Source organism: Tympanuchus pallidicinctus, unplaced genomic scaffold, assembly GCF_026119805.1.
Source record: "Tympanuchus pallidicinctus isolate F22 unplaced genomic scaffold, pur_lepc_1.0 scaffold1, whole genome shotgun sequence".
NCBI lineage: Eukaryota > Metazoa > Chordata > Aves > Galliformes > Phasianidae > Tympanuchus > Tympanuchus pallidicinctus.
The window spans coordinates 30,304,810-30,327,741 of NW_026294618.1; positions in this window are offsets into that span (position 1 = coordinate 30,304,810).

Below are 22,932 nucleotides of genomic sequence, written 5' to 3' on the forward strand. Positions count from 1 at the left end.
TTCATACCTGAAAAATAATGCAGTATCTGCCAGGTGCAGAGACACGATTGCACTGGTCAAAGCTGTTAAGTCATTCAAGTGCTAATGAAGTAGACCTCAAGGTTTTCTTAAAGGCTGCTTAATTGCCATCGTTAGTGATTAAGCACATGAAGGTTTTTAAGGAAATTGTGACTTAACAAGATGACTAGGAAAAACTGTGTGTTTGTGTCAGCATGCGAGTGCTTCACACAGTCCATGTTACAAGCAGGCAGTACTTTTTGATGCTTTATGCAACAGAGTTTAGAATATTGAATAGAGAATTTTAAAGTGAGATAAATATTTTGGAAATGTGCAGCTAGTTAGAGGCTAAATTAGAACTTTATTGGCCAACAGTGATGGTAATTGGTTATAAATATATATATAGACACTTTTGATTCAGGTCTGGTGCAGTGCAGTACCTAGCCACTAGTATAGTTGTGTTTGTTTTGACTAATTAGCTAACAGCTGGAGCTACTTGGTTTATACACAATGCTACATTAAGAGGATGACATTATAGCTATCACTCCAACTCAAATCTTTGCTTTTTGATTTGTTTTTATTTTGCAACTATTGATTTACCATAAATAATCTCTGAATGCAGGGTTGGTATGATTTTGTCCTGATTAACTGCTTATTTTTGTTGCAGAGGCCGTGGCTGTTGGCTGTTAGATCATAATAGCCAGGTCAGATCATTAACCACATTTATTATGCCTCTAATAGCTTATCTGCTTCATCACTTCTGTCTACAATCCCTTCTTGGTTAGGGAAATTTAAATGCTTTAAATCTCTAAGCAGCTTTAAACAGCTGCTCTAGCTTCTAAAAATCAAATACAATTGTACTTCATCTAAGCAAAACAAGATGATCCAAGCATAAGAGGGTGCATTCCATCATTCCATCACCAGTGACCAATTAAATTCTTGTTTCTATCAGCCCCTCAGAGTGAAAAATGTGGACATCTTGAGAGTAGAATTCCCCACATGTCCAATAGGCTCACAGAACTTTTAGCATCTGGTTCTGTAAGAGTCTGGAAGATGCGACAGTAAGCCTGTAGACTGTTTTTGTTTCTTTAGGATAGGAAAAAATAGGTATTGCTTTTTTTTTTTTTTTTTTTTAAAGAAACATCTTAGATGCATCTTCCATAACTTCCCTTTCTCTTTTTCCATAACCCTTTCTCTTTTTTTGATGCATGCTGTGTTCAAAATGGAGCATATGTATTGGAAGAATTTTTAGTCATTTTTGGGACTGTCTACATGATTTCAAACTAGGTAGCACATCTCAAAAAATTATGGTAATGAGATATTAAAAAAACTTTTTAAATAATTTAAAATATTTAATAATTTTAAATATTTAATATTTAATTAATAATTTTAATTTAAAAATTAAAAATTTTTAAACTTCAGAGTACATTATGTATACATTGTAACATATATAAACAGGCCTGAATTAAGGCTAAAAATACATTTTATTATGCTTGGTTTTGCTTTTTGATAACTTATGTTTCAGTAAAAAAAAAAAAGGTGAGTTCATATAGTTCATATTTAGACTGAACTCTCCGTTTGGAATACTAATTCTTTAAAGAGAAATTAATATAGGATTTCTAAGGTATATGTTATAATTTATATAATTTATACGTATATATTACATATATTTATATGCACTATATTCTACATACCAATCAAACTCTGAAAAAACAATGGAGTATTTCCTCATTATCTTCATGATTTATCATATAAAATCAGAGTGTGTCACAAGAGCTTCATGTTCACAACAATCCAGAAAGTGAATATATCTATTTTATAGGCAGGTGATTTGGTTTGGAAAACAATCTAGTGTTAAATTCATCTCCTGGTTTGTGGTTTCCAGGAGCAGAATTTCAAAGTCATGTTTTACGCTAAATTTCTTCACACTGAATTCAGGTGCTGCTGCAAATCACATAAGAATTTTGAAAAATCATGGCTGCTGGAAACATTGACTAAATGCTACAGATTATCTTGCATCCTTCCCTGAACACTATCCATGTAGTGAAGCAGAAATTTTATGAGAAAAAAGTTCCCTTTAATTTTGCTAAGTAACTAAGAAAAATAGAACAAAATTCTGGTGCAGCTGGAGGTGCCTATTTTGGGGCAGTTAGTGGGGATGAGAATAAATAGATTATGATGACAGAAGTACAGGTAAGATCTACTGTATCTGAAAACCTTTAAACATTCTCCTGAACATCCTTCTCCTACTGGTGAGTCACAGTACTTAGAACTTGTTGAACTGGAGAAAGCAATATAAAATTTTTGGGCATTTCATTGCTACCTTAGAAATCCTTATATTCATTTTGGAATAGTAATTCTGTAAAGATAAATTGAGAATTCAGTCTACATGTGAACTCACCTTTTTTAACTGAAAAATTAGTCTTTTGTCTGAGCTGCCACTGCAGCATAATTCATCCTGTGGTTATTACAGTGCACGTTAAAGTCACTTTTCATTTTTTCATTTCTTAAGGTTAATTACAGTTCTAAAGTCTTTTGTGCGTTTACTCCCTCACTGCTACATAATTACAGCTTATACTATTATTGCTTAATTTTCATTGGTTACTGAACATTCTCATTACATATCAAGTAAACATGGAGATAGGAAGCATGTGTTTCACATTGTTTAGGAAAAGAATTCTTTCATGTAGTTCAGCCATGTAAAAGAGAAGTACCTTGTCTACCCACTTGGCAAGGCACCTCCTTTTGCCAAGGTAATCTGGTAGGATAATTTGCCCCCATTGTTTTTGTTCTTCAATAGGAGATTTACAGGAAACTCTAGTGACTAATAGAGGTTTTCAAGAGAAATAGTTCCCAGCTGCTTTCAAAACTTAAACTTGTGGGTTCATCCAGACGCTACAGTTTCAACATCCATGAAATCACTGCTCTCTGCAGACCTCCCTCAGACAACTTCTGTATCATTATATTAGTAGGTGTATTTCAGTGATGATGACAGTTGCAGTAGTACTCATTATAGTTCCTGTCCTTTAACAAATGTTAAGAAACAGATAGTTGTAAGACCTTACAGAAGATGCTGTCCTAAACCATAAGTCTTTTCTACTCTTAGCAGAAAATAACCATTTTGTCCTTTGAAATTCAAATTCAGTTCTGAATCTAGAAATGTTCTTGCTGCTTTTAAAATAAAATATTTTTCTTGAATTATGGTCTTATGGTGATTGCATCGAGAGTGGGTTTGGTCTCTTCTCACTGTTGACAGGATGAAATGGCCTAAAGTTGTGCCAGGGGAAGTTTAGGTTAGATATCAGGAGAAACTTCTTTACAGAAAGGATTACTAAGCACTGGAATAGGCTCCCTGGGGAGGTGGTTGAGTCACCATCCCTGGATGTGTTTAAAAACCATTTGGATGTAGTGCTCAAGGACATGATTTAGCAGAGGGTTGTTAGGGTAGTTTGGTTAGGTTGCAGTTGGACTTAATGGTCTTTAAGGTCTTTTCCAACCTGAGCAATTTTATGAATTTAGATCTTCCAGCAGAGAAAATGACTATATTTTTCTGGCAGTAAAAAGCTTGTGTCAATCTTTGTATAATTCTCAAAATCTCTCTTGTGCTTGGAAAAAAACAATGCTCATATCTACAAACAAGGAAGAGGGACACTTTTACACTTTGTAATGAAGACAAGTGCTTGTATAGAGTTCATATTTCAAGAAAATATTATTTTAATACCAAGTACGATTTTCTATATGAACTTAAACTGTAGTGGTTTTTTTTTGTTTGTTTGTTTTTTTTCCACATATAACATGGGAGGAGTATCGAGATGCTGCTAGGCTATGTAGGGATGGAATCAGGAGGGCCATGAAGGCCTAGCTGGATCTGGACTTGCCAGCCATGCAAAGAAGGATGAGAAAGGCTTCTATAGATACATCAGCTAGAAAAGGAAAGTCCAGGAGGGTAGGAACCGATATGTATGTGTTGCAGATCTTTTGCTCAGAATTCAAGTACAGAGTAGTATTCATGCCTAATGAAAAGAAATAGCAGTTTGTTCTTTAACAATGTGTTTTGTTCATGTGAAATTTCATTTAATTCTATTATTGCCTCTCTAAGCCCACTGAAATTATCCTTAGATTCATAGAGTGATTTAGATTGGAAGAGATCTTAAAGATCACCTAGTTCCAACCCATTGCAATAGGCAGGGATGCCTCCCTCTAGACCAGGTTGCTCCAAGTCCCATACAGGCTGACTTCCAGGAACTGAAAGTCACTATAAGGTCTCTGGAGTCTTTCTTTTCTCCAGACTGAAAACTCTCTCTATCTGACCTCATAGGGGAGGTCCTCCAGCTCTCTGATCATCTTTATCTTCCTCCTCTGGACCTGCTCCAACAGCTCCATATCCTCCTTGTGTTGGGAGCTCCAGAACAGGATGCAGTACTCCAGGTGGGGTCTCTCAAGACCAGAGTAGAAGGGCAGAATCGCCTTCCTCAACTTGCTGGTCACACTTATCTTGATGTAACCAGGATGTGTTTGGCCTTCTGGGCTGCAAGTGCACATTGTCAGCTCATGGCAAGTCTTTAATCAGCTGACAGCCCCAGTCCTTCTCCTTGCTTGATGCTGATTTACATGCACAGGTGCAGATAGGAATTTGTAATTTGTTTCATTACGTAAGTATTTTCATGTTAAATTTTATTTGTTAATTTCAAGTTATCCATATAAAGTGTTTAGGTTTGGGTGAAAAGTTAATTTTTTTTCAAATACACTTTAAAATAATTTAAGAATTTCTGATAGGTTTAATAAAATCAGATGGTTTGAAATTCATTTTTTTCATTAGGATTTGAAAATTTGACTGGCATACTTTTCTTAAACATATGTATAACCATTCAAAACCAACTAAGTATTCCAACCTTCCTAGTGGAGTAACTTTGTGATAATTTAAATTTGTGGAGAAGTTATGGCTTAGTTCATATTGCAGACAGTTCATACTTGCTGTGGAAAGGCTATGAAGTTTTACATGTAATTCTTCTGCTTTTAAAAAAGATTCTATTAATGGATGGTCCTTTGGAACATGTAGCATTTACTTTGTCCAGGCCTGGGGCTCCCAGCAAAATCAAGGCTTGGAGATGTCACAGAGGATCTAGGGGAGGACCACAGAGATGATCAGAGGGCTGGAGAACCTCTCCTATGAATAAAAGTTATAACTGGTAGTTGGGCTTGTTCAGCCTGGAGAAGAAAAGTCACCAGAGAGACCTCACTGTGGCTTTCCAGTATTTAAAGGGACCTTGTTAACAGGAGGGAAGCAAACGCAGATAGTGATAGAACGAGGGGAAATGATTTTAAACTGAAAGATAGGAGATTTATGTCAGATGCCATGGGGAAATTCTTTACTCATAGAACAGTGAGGCCCTGGCACAGATGCCAGAGAAGCTGTGGATGCCCCACCTTTGAAGGACCTCCAGGGAGGTGGTGGAGTCTCCTTCTCTGGAGATGTTCAAGACCTGCCTGGATGCCTACCTGTGCTACCTGGTGTAGGGAACCTGCTTTGGCAGGGGGGTTGGACTCGGTGATCTCTGGAGGTCCCTTCCAACCCCTACAATTCTGATTCTGTGAAGGCGTACAAGGTCCATTTGGATGGGGCCCTAGGCAGCCTGAGCTCGTTGGTGGCAATTCTATCCACTGCAAGGGAGTTGGAACTAGATGGTCTTTAAGGTTCCTCCCAACCCAAGCCATTCTAAATAAAAGTATTCTGTGATGAAGGAGGAAATATGATGATAATACCTCTCATTAAACTTTTATATTCTATTTTTATTAGTGAACTTTGAAGACATTTTAAAAAATCACTACTGGTTTATCAATAAAAACATACTCTAACCACAATTTTATAATGATGAAGACCATAAGGGGAGCTTTTGAGCCTGTAAGACTGTCATCCTATGATGAAGTCTTCTGTTACTGTTATAAAAGATATTGCTTTCAGCCTCCAAACCTTTTATTATTGCCTTAGATATAGATAGATCATAGATCTAGGAAGATTATTCCCAAAATGTTAGGTAGCAAGATATATTTATGTAGAAAAGAAATAATGCTAAATGAAGAAAATAAAAAATGCTTGTGTTCTGTTCCTACTGAAGCCAAGGATAAAACTATTTGCTTCACAATATGATGAATATGATCCTCTATGTTCAGTGCTTCAAGAAATACACTTAAACAAATAAAGTCTGTATTCTCAAAAAAGAACTGGAAAAAAAATCTAATTTTCACTGAAACATCAAACTGTGTGTAGTCTTGTCAGAATTAACTCCTGGATTGACAGAGAAGATAATCCTCAATTAAATTTTCTCTTCATAGACATGTAAATTACCCTTACATAACATCATAATTATTTTTACCCTCTTACAACTTTCATTGTCTTATTTTATTACTTTTATTTTCCAATATATAGTTCTTGTACAAAACTTTTTCTGATATAACTTTTACAGGTGGTGCACAGAGAATTTCCATGTACTGAGAATCATTTTCATTGTGTAATGAATAGCAATTGTAATCTTTTAAAAACAATGGTACTGAAAAAGGCTATGAATGTAGTTTTGAGTTAGTCAAAATTAAGTATCTGTTTTTAGTTATTTCAAATTTACTTATCTCTAAAATGGCAGCTGAAAATGACTTCTGGCCCAAATCACTGCTACAAAAGCCGTCTTTCTTCACATTAGAATGATGAGTAGGAGTTTTCAATTTGTTATCCTGCAGCTCCTAGTGGAAGGGATACAACATAGCTTAACAGAGCTGAAATTAACAACTTGTTACTAGTAAATGTAATAGTGGCATGAAAATTTATAGGCAGCATTGACAATGATTCTTACTTTTGTATAGTAATTCAAGCATTTACTGCTAAAATCATTAGCACAAACATGAAACAGCTATTAGTTTAGACCAAATAACAAATATGTGTTTGAGGTTTGCCTAAGGACAAACAAAAAACACTCATCAGAATTTTCAGTTTTTTTAATGGGAATGTACACAATGACATATCTAGACATAAAACTGTCTGAACTACTGAATTACCTGGAGGTATTTCTCAGGTTTGTAGCTGTCACAACTGCATTCAGCCCCCCAAGCTAAAAGTGTGTCAGTTGCATTTTAACCCAGCTTCCGGAGTGGTTAAAGCACACTGTGCAGCTCTAGATGATGTGTGTAACAGAGCCAGTGTAGAGATAGAATGTGTGGTGGCATAGTACTTACCCATAAAATGCAACTTTTATGTATTATGACAGAGGTAAGAGAAAGGGTCCCCAGAATTAATACTCTGTGGCAGGAGGCAAAGGGTAGATGCTGTGAAATCAATTAGCAGTGTCATTATTTTGATAAGCAATTAAAATGGAAATATTTATAGCAGTATAGAAGTGAAAACTGCAAGAAGTGCTGTAACACTCCGGATATTTCAATGCAAACATAAGAGCCATTTTATCATATTTCCATTTCATGCATGGAAATAAATTTTATACATAAAAAGATAATTATTCAAGAAATGTGAGGAAATAGCTAGTTTGCCACATGCTTTCCAGTGATTGTCATTGAGGCACTAGAAATTTTTTGTAAAATGAGGATGAACATTTCTGTGTCACATTTGCCTGAATAGGATATTATTAGGCTCCTTCAGGTTTGACAAATGTATTTGAGCTGTCAGATTATGTGTAAAGGCAGTTGCTTCCTTTCCATTTTCCTTTCTCAAATTATACTTGACATTTATTGTTAAACTCAAGGTGCTTCTATGCAAAACTGATTCACTCTTTGTGAGTGTGAACTTTCTACTGGCTAATCAATAGGTAAGCAATTTACATGGCTTGCAGCTTGTAGTTCATTCCCTGGGTTTTCAAGAGAAATCATTGCCTTGTAAAGGCCTTAAAAAGATTGGAAGCAGTCATACAAAATTAAGATTTTCTGCCTGTATGTTTATGCTTTACTAGCAGCACACAGAGCAAAAGTTTAGATCCACAAGAGCTTTGTTTCTGTAATTTTAAAAAAGTGTTCTGTTTAGTCTATGTATTTTCATTACTCATGGACAAACAGTTTCCAGAGAGCTAGGAAAAAGAAGGAAAATAGTGACATCCTTGGTACTGGGTACGCTGGTTTCATAATATGTAGTTTTCATACTGTATGTTGAATTTGATCTGTAAATGGTAGTTGTACTATGAACCCAATGAGATTCAACAAGGCCAGGTGCAATGTGCTGCACTTAGGTTGAGGCAATCCCAGCTATGAGGACAAACTGGGAGAACTCAGGCAGATAGCGACAGGACATGATGGAACAGTTTTAAACTAAAGGAGGGGAGATTTAGATTATGTATCAGAGGAAATTTTCTTACTCAGGTGGTGGTTGAGTCACTGGAACAGGTTTTGCAGAGAACTTGTGGATGCTCCATCTGTGAGGCACTCAAGGCCAGGTTAGATGGGGCCCTTGAGCAGCCTGATCTGGTGAGTGGCAATCCTGCCGATGGCAGAGAGGTTGGAACTATGTGGCCTTTAAGCTCCCCATCAACCTCACCCATTCTAGGATTCTATGATCAGATATAGGAAATGAAAGCCACATTTTAATTAATTTTGTCTTCAATTTAATTAATTTTGTTTCAAAATTGCATTTTACCTCTTAAAATTTCAGAACATGGTTGAATTCAGAAAATATCTAGAGATTTTACTGATTCCCATTTGTATTTCTCTAGACTACCTAGAATTTACTCCTAGCTCAGAGTTAGTGAGTTTTATACTGGGATCTTGGCTAGGATTCTTTTGCTGCAGATGCAGTTGATTACCACCTTCCATCTCTTTGTGTACTGTAGAAAATTGCATCAAGAGTGGGAGTGCATCAAAATCATGAAGATAATTCACGTGCTGACATCCAGTGTCTGATATTTCCAGTTGCTGACCGAAGTCCAAAGGGGAAAATTCATTCTTCATGATCACAGGATTTAGCAGGGCTTGAAGAAAACTGTATTGCTGCTTAAGTGTAGTCTGTTATATTAATATTTTTTTTTCTTTCTGAATAGCAACATTACTTTTATGAAGCTGATGGCAGGTGAGAGGTCCACCCATAGCATATTGGATTTCTCCCAGTAATTCTTGCTTCCCCTTTCATTCAGTAGTATATTGATGAGAGTCTTTTGCACAAATTGGAGGGAAGAAGCATTAATTTTTTTGTGTGTTCCGAGTAAGAAGAAATAGTTTCAGTGAGTCAACAAACAGGTATTCCCCATTAGAGATTAGCACACTCTGCTGCATGACTAGAAATATTTGACCAAGTCTGTGCGAGATCAATAGAGAGCTGAAGCTCTCATATCCACTGGATGTGTAAAAGCAATTGAGTAAAGGGAATCACTGCTTAGAATGAAACACCTAGCTCACTTGCTGAAGAATTAATTTAGGTGCGCTGATTTGGGAGGGATTTCAGATCAGTGAATCCTCAAGTACCTCCAGGACTGGACTCAACTGAAGAGACACACATTATTCTCTCATGCTTAAAGTTAGGTGGTCTCTGTGGCTTTCTTCCTGTAATAATTTTTAGAGGGTTCTTAATCACCTAAAGGCTATCTACAGATTCATCTGAAAAGGCTAAGTGTCTGGAAGCTAGATGCTTCAACAATAACACTGCACAATATACAAAAATTCTTTTTGTGGAATGTCTTTCAATCACTGTTGTTTGGCATTGTTGATCATTATTATTCAGTGCTCCAATTCAGGACCTCTTTTCAAAAAAAAAAAAAAAAAAAAAAAAATTCTCTGCTTTGCAGTCTGTAGCCTTTACATATTAGATATAATATAACAAGCTCTCTTGGAGACCAAAGGCTCTCATGCTCAATAAATCTTTTGAAACTTGTTACTATCTGTCAATTATGAGCCTGATAAATCTCTCTACTTAAGACAATTTAGAACCTTTCAATAGGACACTTTAGCTTACAGCATCTTTTGAAATGTTGCCTGAAAGGAAGAAAGTAGATGTAAAGCAGAAGACGAATAGCTCTCATTTCAAAAATGTATCAGTGGATTTTTTTGAAGTAGCTTATGCCTGTCACGTTTGCAGTCATGAAGCCACCAGACGTATGCTTCTTTGCATTTACACTGGCTATTTAATGACTAACCTAGGGCTTGTGCAGCTAGATGCAGTTAGGATGAAGCTGCCAAATTGCATGCTGAGACTGCAATCTAACAAGAAATATAAATGTTGATTTAAGATAAAGCAGGAATCTAAATACCTATTTGAATTAATTTCCTATTATTTGACAGAATAATCAATTGATAGTCTTGTAGAGTTAAGGACAACCTAAGTCATATTAATGAGGAAGCTAAGGGTACTTAGATATCACTCATTGACATATTGGATCCTCATTACAGCCAGATGCTGAAGGGAATGGCTAATTGGGCTCATCATTTTTATGTGTGAGAAGTCGGAGACCATGAAGGCCTATGAAACTGCAAAACATATTCCTTCACTAATCATCCAAGATTTTGAGAAATACGTAGCCAGTTATGTTTTCTCACTATTAGCTGTATAAGATTTTAGACATGCAATGCTTATGAGTAAAAATGGACATTTCTGCATTACAAGAACAGCAGCAACTACTTCATAATCTGACTTGCTCAGTGTACAACAGACATGGTGCCAGTAAATTATATACTAGAATTAGGAATCACTGAGTAGAGAGTGAAAAGATTCTAACTGAAGTTTACTCTGCTAAAATAGGCACTTATAGTACAGCTTGCTGTAGTGCTAGAATGGGACAAAAAGTATCTGTAAGCAGAAGCAAATTTTTAAGCTCTAACAAAGATGATGTGGTAAATGTTATGAATACAAGCAATATAAATGCTCAAGGTTAGCATTCAGTTAATTATAAGCCTATTAGGACTTTCTTCTTTCCTCCTGGAAAGTTTGCCATGCCCTGTCTTGGTTACAGCTGGCATTTGGCATTAGTCAAATCCTAATGACTAGAAAAGTGTTAAGTTAATAGAAGTCCTTTTTGCCACTTCTGCCATTCCAATATGCCCTAACAAATGACAAGAGAAAATTCTTCTGCTGAACATCTATAAGAAAATATAGCACTTCTCATCTGGGAGGTGATTGAGAATATGCACAGCAGCCCATTAGCACACCTCAATGGCTTCAACATGAGCGTTGTCAGGGCAGCAAGGATCCTGTCTGAGCTCAAGAAATCCTAGAAACTGGTCAAAATCAGTTTCAACTTTCATCTAGGGAGTGTACAGATCTTTCTTTCTCTCTTGTGAATATTTCACTCATTAATTTTAAGAAAACATAGTAAGTTTTTTTCCAGGAATATTGAACATAGTTGCAGTGATTCAGTGAGAGTCCTTTTGCTTTGTAAAAAACTTATACTCTACTGATTCTTTTTCATAATGAACATAATTTTTGCAGAAATATGTTGACACATTTACTGTTGTAAGCCGTTGTTATAGTGCATGACCTACTTGTGATATGGAAGAATCCTTGAATAATGAAAAGTTAACTAGAAGTAATTACATGGAGCAACAAGATCTGTAAGTTATCTTATTTTTGTTACACACAAAATTAATGTATATTTTTAATTACTTCTTAAGAAAACGGTCGTTTAGAAAGAAGAGTACAGTTGCGGTGTTTTTCCACTTAGATTTGGAGGTAGACATGGATGTTGGATGCTTCTGTAAAACTGGGATAATGTGTAACACTAGGAATGATATTTCTTAGTCCAACTTTTAGTAAATATTACTAAGCCTTGTCTCTGTTCAGAAAGCTAATCCTTTGTTGTCAAAGTCTTGCCAATTCCTATATCTTTCCCTCATTCCCAACTCTCAGCTTAGCTGCAAGACTGGATGCATGGAAACCTTCCAATGTTTTTGAACTGTGGTACCCAATCTTCCAGCCCTATAGAAGGAAGTGTACAGTACCCTGAGGCTCTATTTAAGCCTGCTTTCTTGGTTTTATGTCCCAGGCAGGGACTGAATCACCCCCAGACATCACCTATGCCATGAACAATTGAACTTGCAGACTGGAAAGTGACTTTTGTATTCACAATTAGATACTGTCATAGGCAGCAGGATTAACCTTTTCAACAGAGCAGTTGGTGTCTGTGGTCTGGTATGCTGTTGTTGCTGATGACTGTGATTTGTCAACTTGTGAATTTCTAAGAAATACCACTGTTAAGTATGTGGCAAGCCTTTACTGTTTGCTTATGAAGGTTAGGAGTGCATTCAGCCCTGTGTGAGGGCATGCATCACCCACCCGGAGTAATACTCTGCTACATTTTGCTGAATGTGAATTAAAAGCATCAAAGCTTGGTCCTTGTCCTCCTACATACTGACATTAACTATTGTTGAGATGAACTCAAAGGTTAGATAGCATTTCTGCCTGCTATGCAGTATTGATGTCATTGTTATGTTGGCAAATTAATTAAAATTGTGTGTGATAGCTCTTTGTGAAGTCCTTCAGCTACAGAAATGAACAGCCCGGTAAGAAAGAGGCACGGTAAGAGGAAAAAAAAAATTAAAGCCAGAGGAAAAGTTACATTCATTTTTGCAGAAATTATTACTCACAAATATAAAGAGCAATTCTGTCTTTCAAATAACAGTAAAGGTGATGAGGTAAGCTTAGATTTTTGTTTTGTTTTTGAAATCTGTTTTTACTTGTAACTAAAAAAGCTACTCATAACTAAAAGGCATTTCACATGGTGGACTATGGTATCCCATAGCATCAAGAAACAAAGCTGCTGCAATGGAGCAGGGACAGTCACTGCAGGATGAGTAGGAGCCCAGCAACTACACTGCTGGCCTGGGCTACGTGATCTCATAGACATTTTCTTAAATTATTAACTAATGCTTTAGCTAATGTTATTACATTTCAAAACTGACATGTAGTTTTACTGCACTCTTAAAATGATCAAGACATGTTTTCAGGTGCTTCTGCCCTCAAAAATTATGTGGAGACAAAAGCTGAATTTTTGTCCATTGTAAATGGTACAATTACCTCAGACAGTTACTGCAGTTGTTCCTCTAACCTAGTAAATGCATTTCTTTGTTACTATAATAAGTGAAAAAAATCAAAAGCAATGTACTGTTCATGTCCCCAGATCAAACTATTGCAATTAAAAACATTCTCCTTTTTTTTTCCCATCATAAATTTGGATTCCTTTCCCATACATGCAATATTTCAGTCTCACTTCCTGTGCTTCCAGCAAAGTTGTGTGTAATTTTTTTTTCAAGTGTAGCATGCTGTATGCTAGTTAAACATGTCAGTTAAAAAGTGAAAGACATTTCGCTATCTAAATACCATGTAGACATTTATTTTCTTAATGTGACAGTTTTCTAGCCCCAAGGCATTGCTTTATAATGAGGATGATTCTTCCTTCTGCAGCTTTGACCTTGCAGCTTAGAATTCAATCCATTCTCTCTAGAGTAGTAGCAAGACCTTTTTTTTTTTTTTTTTTTAAGAGAGAATATTTTGTCATCTTGCTGTTTGGTAGAAACTTTTACTTAATAAGTGAAACACACATGGCATGGGCAGAAAGAGTGTAAACATTCTTATTAATAGGATACTGAGACGCAAGCCAATAAAAAGGTAATCTCAGATGTTATAACAGCCTTAATTTTCAATGTCTTAGTTCTTTGCTAACGTATAAGAAACATACAATACTAATTGAAAGCATGAACTGAATAATAATAAACAACTTATGCTTTATGGTTTTTTCTAAGTGTTCTTAATCGTACATATGAAAATAAATCAATGTATTATATATCAGTATATCAAATATTAAGTGATTTGGTAATAGTTTGGGGGGGAAAAAAAAGGAAATGTCAGGATAGAATAAAGAGAGACTATCATTAGACGTCTGAGAAGTGAGGATATGACCAGAAAAAGGAGATAAAGGTTTCACACTTTCACAACTAAAAGAAAGATTTGATATTTGAAATGCGATTAATCTGCATAAAAGAATCTGATTATTCTTCTTCTGGCATAATATCATTAGTCAAGGAAACAGATATACCCATAATGATTTTTGCTCTTATTTTGTCCTCCAGCTCAAAGATACTCTTAAAGAATAATGTTTTATTATAACTACCTGTCTTATTTCTTCAGTCTGTGACAGTTGTATGTTATTTTCTTACAACAGTTCAACCTTAGATATATATATATTTCTTCATATTTTTCACACTGCTACTTCATGTTCCAGGGAGAATTACCTTCCTTTTTATTACTTCCTTGCTCAGTATCATATGTCTTATTTTTTTTTTCCTCTCTTCCCTTGTGTCCCAGTCTGCTTTTCTTTGGAAGTCTAATCTTAGCATCTTCCCTGTTTGTACAAAGGTACAGATAAGTCATAAAATGTAGTCTCTCCTGGAAAGCTGGAGGTTTACCATTTGAGCCATACTCTCCAGCTGGTCTTCAGTCAGCAGTGCAGAGAGGGTGACTACACCTCAGTCCTGAGTCTGGAATAAGAAAAATAAAGATCCACCAGAAAGCCAGGACTTCAGTGGTTCTGAAATCTGTCTTGCTTAGTAACATTAGAAACTTCTTGTTAAACAAAATGGGATTTTGTCATTTGTTAGCATGAACTGTATGCTATAGGATATTACCATACCTTTGAACATCCCTAAAATATTAGTCTAAGTTTATAATATTTCTGGGAAGAATATAACAGACAAAGAGACAAGACAGAAAAGAATAGTGGCAGAATGTTCACTATATGTCACCAACAAGTATGTTAAGCGAGAAGTTAGGGTGCTTCTGAGCAGAAGCAAAAAATTCTCGTAGAGTTTTCTCCCTCCAGCTAAAGGGAAACAGGAGGCTATTTGCAGGGTAGCTAAAAGGAAACAGGAAGCTATTTGCAGGATCTGCACAAGGCTATTTGAAAGCTTTACAGTGAAGACAAATTTAGACTATGTTATGACAAACTTTAATTCTGATGGGGAAAAAAAAAGGAAAAAAGTAAGTTTGATTCATACCAAGAAGCTGCAAAAACTGTGAAGTGACAAGTGAATTGGAATAACATGTTCAAAGCACTTTGGAAGAAGACCCTAGGGAAAATCCTGTTCAAACAGTGCCCATTGATTTTACTGGGAGTAAGATTTCATTTCATTCCATGAATAGCTTACTGAAGAACCGTAATGGAGAAACAGACCAAAGTGTTTTCAGTTGATACCTGTGAGCTTTTTGATGAGAAAATTTTTTGCCAACAAATCTGTGAGTGGCTGGAGATGATTCAGAGACAGATAAGAAACCTCTGTATTAATTAGTGCAATTTTGCGCTCTCTTTCCTAGCAGAAGCAGAACTTGTGCAAAGATGATATCCTTGTGATTAATTGCGCTGCTTGTATTACCAAGTAAGAGTTACCTCACACTCCTCTTGAACCCCAAGATGCCAGACTGGAAGTTGCTCATGTGTGTAAAAGCTTTCATCAAAAGGCAATGCATAAGCAATAGCCTTAACTCTTTTTTTTTAAAGTTAAACAATGATGAAAAATATTTCTTAGTCCTTTTTCATGGACAGCAGGGCTACAGGCAAAATTTTCAAAACTGGTATCTATGGCAAATGGATAGGTGTGGATAATACTGGAGTTGAGCAGTCTCACAGATGTCAGGTGGACCATGCAAGAGTCAGGCTGGAGCTTGCCTACAGCAAATAGGCCTGCTTTCAGTTGCATTGCAGTTGAGCTGAGATAAGATAATAAAGAAGCTTACCCAGCAGGGTACTCTGTTATCGCTTTCATAAAAAGTTTTCCACTTTCTCTGCAATCCCTCTTACTCTACTGTCTTTGCCCTCCTGATTTCAGTGGTCAAATCTACTTGCTGCAACTGCCTGAAAATCAATCAGCAATTGCTGAAATTGCCTGCTACGTGGATGAAAAAGGAATGCAAACCTCAATGATTTAAGATAAAATCTTTCCTTTAAACTCCTGCTTCTTCCCTTTAGAGAGCAATAGCTACTGATGCTGCCACTTTCAGGGAAAAGCTACACCACAAAATGGAGGATGGCACAAAAACACCAAGGTAGCAGACCCCTTTGATGGGCAAGTATTGAATGGATTCACATTTGTGTGTTGAGAGGTTTTGTCAGACAATGCCACGTCTTTGGCTAACAAATTCTAATTGGCTTGCACTGTTATAGTTAATTATGCTCCTTGGGAAAGAAGCATAATTTTTGGCAGAAAGCAGAGAATTTACTTCTTTATTCCTCTATTTGGAAATTGATCCTGAGAAATGCTTTCTGAGAAGAGTCTGCTTCTAAAAGCAGTGGTGAACTATATGCCATGTCTTGAAGCATTAAGACCAGAGCTGATAAAACTAAGCTGTTGTTCCCTTCAGCCTTGAACTTATGTCACTGACAAAAGCTGAGTTTGACAGCAGCCCTGTACTCTATTGTACTGGGGAACTTTTCAACAGAAGTTGCCAATCATGACAAATTTTTTTCAATTTTATGAGCAGTGACTGCTGGAGACAATCAAAGTGCATTTGTGCTCAAATCCGACAGCTCATGCCTTTTTGAGACAACATGCTAATCATATTACAGTATGATTTTAATATGCTTATTTATGATACACTATAAATCTACTTTTGTTAACAAAAGTAGTTTCAAGTAGAAGAGCAAAAAGAGAATGTCAAGAAAGAGATCTACAGTGATTAATGGTCGTCTCTGTAATATCCATAATTTCTGAATCACAGAATAGCCTGGGTTGAAAAGGACCACAATGATCATCTAGCTTCAATCTCCCTGCTATGTGCAGGGTCGCTAACCACTAGATCAGGCTGTCCAGAGCCACATCCAGCCTGGCTTTGAATGCCTCCAAAGATGGAGCATCCATAACATCATTAAATAACTGTTATTAATTATATAAAGCTTAAAAAAAATTCTGACAGGATTACTAACATTAATGTTCAGATGGTATGAATTCTATATGCAACATGTCATTCAAACTAAATTAAAAATTTAGAGTACATATCCTAAAGAAAATCATGCTCCTAGAAAAAAGGGATCTTGTGCTGCAACAAAATTTATTGCCTCTTTTTACCCATTTAGCTAAAATTCTGTAAGAAGCAAGATCTGATGAGAAGGTTTGGTGTTCTTAGTTATGGATTTATTTGCAAAGAAATTTACAGGGTATCCTTTCCCTGAACACAGAGCATCTTTTCACACAACTGACATTCAGATAGCTTTCTGGCTAAGATTCCGGTTTTGTTTCTTTTCCTTACATTTGCCCTCTCATCTGCTTTGTTGCTTCCAGAAAGCTTTTTTTTTTATTATTATTTTTTATTTCTAGTTTGTGTTTTCCGCTATTTCTCTCAGCAGGAGCAGCAAGAGGCTCAAGCATTCTTAATGAAGATATGCCTTCAGAAACCTTACCTTCAAAACTTCAGGAACTTTGGCAAGTTTCTATTGGATGTAGCTACAAAAACCTTGACTTTGCAAAGTCTTTGAAATTATATAAGGTGAGTTTTAAATGAGGGGGCAAAAGACACATTCTTGATGAGAAAGGTTGGTCCTGTAAAATTTCATGGACCTTTTGCAGAGTCAGGGGCCAGTAGGACTTCTGTAAGAAAAGAGAAATGCATTTGATGTGAAAATAAATATATATTTTCCTCTGGCAATATTGCCAGCTGAGTTGCTCTAGAATTTTTCCATCAAGATGTGATCTCAAGCAGACATCTGGCCTGGGAAATTTCTGCCCATTTCACTTGACAGTGTTGGAAAAAAAGAAGGTTAAGGTGCTGCAATGGAAAGTACCTGACTTAGTAATGGACAGTGCCAACCAATATGCATAAGGGTTACTAAGAATTCTTTAATGTATGCATGTACAGATTAAACTCAGTAGCGAATTCCAAGATGATGTAATCACATGGCTTGTTGATACTCTTTGGCAAGCCTAATGGGTAACCTTGCTCTTTGAGTAAGTCAAACTGAGAATGTTTTAGCCCTGTGTTAGATGTTTGTTGGGGCAGGGATTTTCAAGTCTACTGAGGGCACTGTCCTAGCAAGACTCACTAAATGGCTCGTTCACTGCTGTTAAGATATCTGACTTCATATCCTAAAGTAGGATTTTTCTACTAGTATTACTTCCCTGGGAGACATAAAAACATTCTACTGCATATTATGGAATCCTTCTCCTCCTGTGTTTCTTGGTTTCTTTGGTAGCACAGACTGTGCAGCTGGTTCTTGTTTCTCCTGTCCTATTACAATTTTCTTCTTTTCATTGTCACCTTGGCAGTGAAACTGTAATATCAATGGCTTACTGCACAGCAGTCAAGTTGGAATGCTAGTTTACTGGTTAAACAGCGCCTGACATAGATTTTAGCTAAGTTAATACAAAGAATGTCCATATTCTCATGTTGCATTGATTCTACACATCCTAACATTTGCTGACATAGCCATAGCTGTGTTCTCTTTAACATATTCGCTATAGGCTTGGGGCTGAGTGGCTGAATGACTATGAAGAGGAAAGGAACCTGGGAGTGTCCTTGCTTGGCTGAATGTGAGCTGATGGTGTGCCCAGGCAGTCAAGAGGGCCAATGCTATCCTGGCCTGCATTAGAAATAGCATGGCCAGCTGGAGCAGAATCATTCCTCTGCACTCAGCACTGGTGAGGTTGCACCTTGAGTACTGTGTTCAGTTTTGGGCTCCTCACTACAAGAAAGACATTAAGGCCCTGGAACGTGTTCAGAGAAGGACAACAAAACTGGTGAGATGTCTGGAGCACAAGTCTTAGGAAGAGCGGCTGAGGGAGCTGGGATTGTTTAGTCTGGAAAAGAAGAGGCTCTGAGCAGACCTCATTGTGCTCTACAACTTCCTGAAGGGAGGTTGTGATGAAGAAGGGTTTGGCCTCTTCTCTCAGGCAGCAAACAGGACCTGAGGAAATGGCTGCAAGTTGTGCCAGAGGAGGTTTAGATTGGACATAAGGAAAAACTTTTTCTTTCAGAGAGTGGTCAGGCACTGGAATGGCTGCCCAGGGAGGTGGTGGAGTCTCCGTCCCTGGCAGTGCTCAAGAGGCGTCTGGATGAGGAGCTACGAGATATGGGTTAGTGGCTTGTGGTAGCAATGGTGATGGGAGGATGGTTGGACTAGATGATCTTCTAGGTCTTTACAGCCCTCTGATTCTATAATTCTATATTCTTGTTGAACACTGCTCTAGTATTTATGTTCTTGAGTAATTTACTGGCAAAATTGGCTGTTGCTACGCATGTGGGAAAAAGCAGTGCCAAGCAATTTTTACTTCTCATTGCCCTGTTTCAGTTCTAGCTTAGTGCTGTAAAATATTACAGCTTCAGCTATGTAGCTGCACTGCACAACTGCCTTTTCCGTTTATTGAGGGTAACACTACGCAGCAGTCAAGTGCTGTATCTCCCCTTTGTAGCTAGTCCAGCAGGGTGGTGTTTTATTCTTGTCTTCTAATAGGGTACTAAAGTGACAGAATTCTGTTTATCGCCAAAATCCCTGTATTTCATGCTTAGCTCTGATTCACTGTCTACTGCAAATAACGTCTTTGCTTTGTCCTTCAGCAGACTCAAATTAAAACAGAACTAAAAAATTCTCTATTAAAAGCATTTCAGAGTTTGAACCCTGGAACCTTCAAGCCCACACATAAAGCTCTCTTAGCAAAGCTAAACGCACAGCTACACCAGATGGTAGTTAGAATAAGCCGCTATGTTATGCGTGCACTGCCCGCAGAGGAGGAATGAAAAAGAGGGTTAAATACCCCTGTCTTATTAGCACATTATGAAGGTGGGGGATTAATATTAAAATTTTTTGAAAGATTTGTTGGATATGCCTAAACAGCTCTCAAAATTGATCTCAAGAGAAATGCAGAAGTGCCATTTGGTTGCCTAAAAGGCTGCCTAATGCAGTCTCTAGTGTGCTGGGGCCAGTTATTCCCATGGAGAGATGAAAGGCAGCCTCAGGCCATGGCTAAAGTGTGCTTTCCTAGGTGGCCGTTGCATGGTTGATCAACCTGTTTGTGAGTCTTGCTGGGAGCAGCCCAGAGTAGGTGATAATTCTTTCTATTCCCTGAAAATGGTTTATGGAAGAAATTACATAAAACAAAGAGAGCCCTCAGAAATAATTTCTCTTGGTAGAAGTACATCTGCTTTGAGAATAGAAAAGATCTTCAATGAGAGAGCTTCTGAGAAAAATATTCTTGATTTCTTTGGATCAGTTAAATCTAGAAATGAAATTGCTCCTTATTCTATTAGCAGGTTAACTCTAAGGAGATCAATGTAGTTTTCAGCACTCATGATATCTGCTAATTAAGATTTTCAAAAACATAGGAAGTTTTAATCAAGGAAGGGAACAAATGAAATCACAACTCCTTTACAAATAGATCTGAGAGGATGTATGTCACTTTCTTTGATAGTTCACAGGCATTTAATTTATAGAGGAAGAGACAGCTTTTTTTGTCTCTGTGTTGAGCAGAATATTCCTTGTACCATGTGGTAAACACATAGAATGACATAGCCATCTAAAGCTCCCCCAAAATGTGCTTGGCCTCTTTACTCTGTGACTAGTATGGATCTTCTAAAGCCCATTATGATTTTGGGGGATAATAGCATAATAATTGAAATAATATTTTTTCATGTAACCAGAGTTCATAAAACATATTTTGTTTGTATTTGTGATTACATCGTCCAGAGATACAGGAACATATACATTTTCACATTAGCTCTTTTTGTCTAAGTAGAAATGATAGTTTTAACAAAACAAATGCTAAATCCCTGTTTATTGTTTTCTATTTTTTTAATTAATGCTTTGTTTTATACTATTTTTTTGTGCAGATTGTTTGCTTTATGTGGTGTTTAAACAGTATTAGATTTCTTCCCTGTAAAATATACTCTTAACATCTCATCGTTACTGCCAGTTGAACATTTACAGCACTGCATGTTAAACTCTGCAAGCCAGTTTCTGCCTGCACATGGTGTCCTTCGCAAACTGTGGCTCTGTAACTAGTTGAAGTCATCTTCTTATAGAGAGTGCATATTGCTCTGTAAATAAATTTCGCATTCAGAATGCTAGCAGATCCCAACAACAGTACGGATATGAGTCAGTGAATTCTGGGTGAGAACATTCTGCTTATGTGAGACTTATATAGAACGTAATGGTTTTGAATTGCAAAGGAGGCTTAATCCTGAAATGAAAAACAGTCTATTTCTATGTATTTAATGGAAGATAATTGAAATGAAAGTGACTTGGAAGTAGACCCTACTAGAATGTTAGATCAGCTTGCACAGGAATCAATTTGATCCTATGTTGGGCAGGGAGATGGACTGGATGATCTCCATCCAGACATCCTTCCCAGCCTATGCAGTTCTATGGTAAAAATAACAAGCAGAATTTTGATAGATAAAGCACGACACATTTAAAAACACGTTGTCTTTGTGTTCATCATCTCTGCAGCTCTGTGGGAACTAGGATTCTCTGCATAACGGGGTATAGATAGTGGACTGTACTGTGGTGCCATCACATGGGCTGTGCTTCTCCACTGCTCTGTAAGATACCCTCCAAAGTCACCCAGGTGTCAGAGCATTGTGCTTCTGACAGAAGCTGTCAAAGAATCATAGAATGACCTGGGTTGAAAAGGACCACAATGACCATTGAGTTTCAACCCCCTGCTATGTGCAGGGTCACCAACCACCAGACCAGGCTGCCCAGAGCCACATCCAGCCTGGCCTTGAATGCCTCCAGGGATGGGGCATCCACAACCTCCTTGGGCAACCTGATCCAGTGTGTCACCACCCTCTGAGTAAAAAACTTCTTCCTAATATCTAAACTAAATCTCCCCTTTCTCAGTTTAAAACCATTCCCCCTTTTCCTATCTACTTGGTCCTGTGTTTGAGCAAAAAAAAAAACAAACCTTGCTGGAAGCTGGAGAATGGTGGGTGTGCAGTACACATAGAACCACAGAGCTATGCCTAGAGCAACCTGGGTGTAGCAGGGTGCTCTAGCTCAGGGCCAGCCTTGAAGGATGGTAGCTGTTCTCTGCAGAGATGTTTATGGGCCTGCCTGTGCACTGTTCTCTCCATTAGTTCTGGGAACAATATGAAGATGAGCACCATTCCATGCCACTACCCAGAGCCAGTGTTGTCCAAGTTTAATAGCAAAGGCTCTCCTAGCAAATGTAGCAGTACTGCTCATCAACCATAGCTGACAGAAAAAGCAAGAGATTTTCAGCAGTGAGACGGAGTCTCTTGAGAGCCAGGCTGCATGCCATGGTGTTCACTGCATGACAGGTCTCTGTTGCAGGTGAACTACTCATGATAATTAAGTGACTGCATACCCCATATACTGGAGTTATGCTTGTTGTAGAAAAAGCTCTAGCTCATATGCAAGCTCCCCAGTTATTTACACTGTCCACATATTGGCTTATCCTCTTTGGGTAGAGAACCTTGGAAATGCCTTGTTTTTGCATCAAACTGTGAACATCACATCCCTGGTTAGTTTGAAACATGTAGTGTCAAAACTCATTGTAAATACAGAAGCAATAGAGAATTTAACATTTCAAAATTGTCCATAAATGTAGAACAGTTTTATAGCTTGGATTTGTCATTGTGACAGCCAACAAAGAGTTAACAGAATAGCTTGTTGAATTGTTGTGTTTGGTACTGATAATGATTATTTTTGCAAATGTTTCTTTCCCTCATTTCTGGTTCCTTGCTAAATGGAGAGAAATCTCTTTCATTTATTACTTCTGTGAATTTGTCATGTTGCAGCAAAGATGGAATTTTAAAAGAGGTAATTTTAGTGTCCCCAGAGTTCAGGGAGGAAAAAAAAAAAAAAGGTAGCTTGGGTTACTAAAAATAATTTTGCTTTTAAAAGATCATTTTGATTTCCAAATGAAAGCAGTCTTTAAATTTGCATGTATTGGATTTCACTTCTATTTGAATACTAATATCTGTGGAGTCTAACTACAAAATCTTGTTTGTTTCTGGTCATT